This window comes from Pygoscelis adeliae, unplaced genomic scaffold, assembly GCF_000699105.1.
Source record: "Pygoscelis adeliae isolate BGI_AS28 unplaced genomic scaffold, ASM69910v1 Scaffold353, whole genome shotgun sequence".
NCBI lineage: Eukaryota > Metazoa > Chordata > Aves > Sphenisciformes > Spheniscidae > Pygoscelis > Pygoscelis adeliae.
This window is the reverse complement of record NW_008824445.1, coordinates 71,461-71,777: the sequence shown is the minus strand read 5'-3', so window position 1 is coordinate 71,777 and position 317 is coordinate 71,461. Positions and strand designations below refer to the sequence as shown.

At 55.2% G+C, this 317-nt stretch overlaps 1 protein-coding gene across 1 annotated transcript in view; it reads left to right on the top strand.

The window, feature by feature from the left end:
* The window catches only part of NCOR2 (nuclear receptor corepressor 2), a gene marked incomplete at its 3' end in the record, with an annotated part of 186,193 nt that overhangs the window by 178,426 nt on the left and 7,450 nt on the right, over positions 1-317 (top strand). The window lies entirely within an intron of this gene.

The window sequence follows — 317 nt, the reverse complement described above, 5'->3', positions numbered from 1 at the left end:
TGGTGTCTCCAAACCGGTGGTTCTTGTCAGTAAATGTGATTATTACTCCCAGCTCTGCCTGGTCCTAGAATTGGCTTTGTAACGTTAGGGGAGAGAGCCCAGCCCTGGCCACCCAGTGATGAAAAAAAGTGGGGAAAAAAAAGAAACCACAGAAAGAACAAAGACGTAAATTCCCAGAACTTGCTGTGAGGAATTCCTCGTGGACTTGAGCCTGGCTGTCTCCCAGGCACTGGCCACGGGCCCGCATTGGCCACAGACAGGCATCGGGGGGCTGTGTCGGTCCTCTCCGGGCTGCCCGAGCACCGGACTCATCGCCC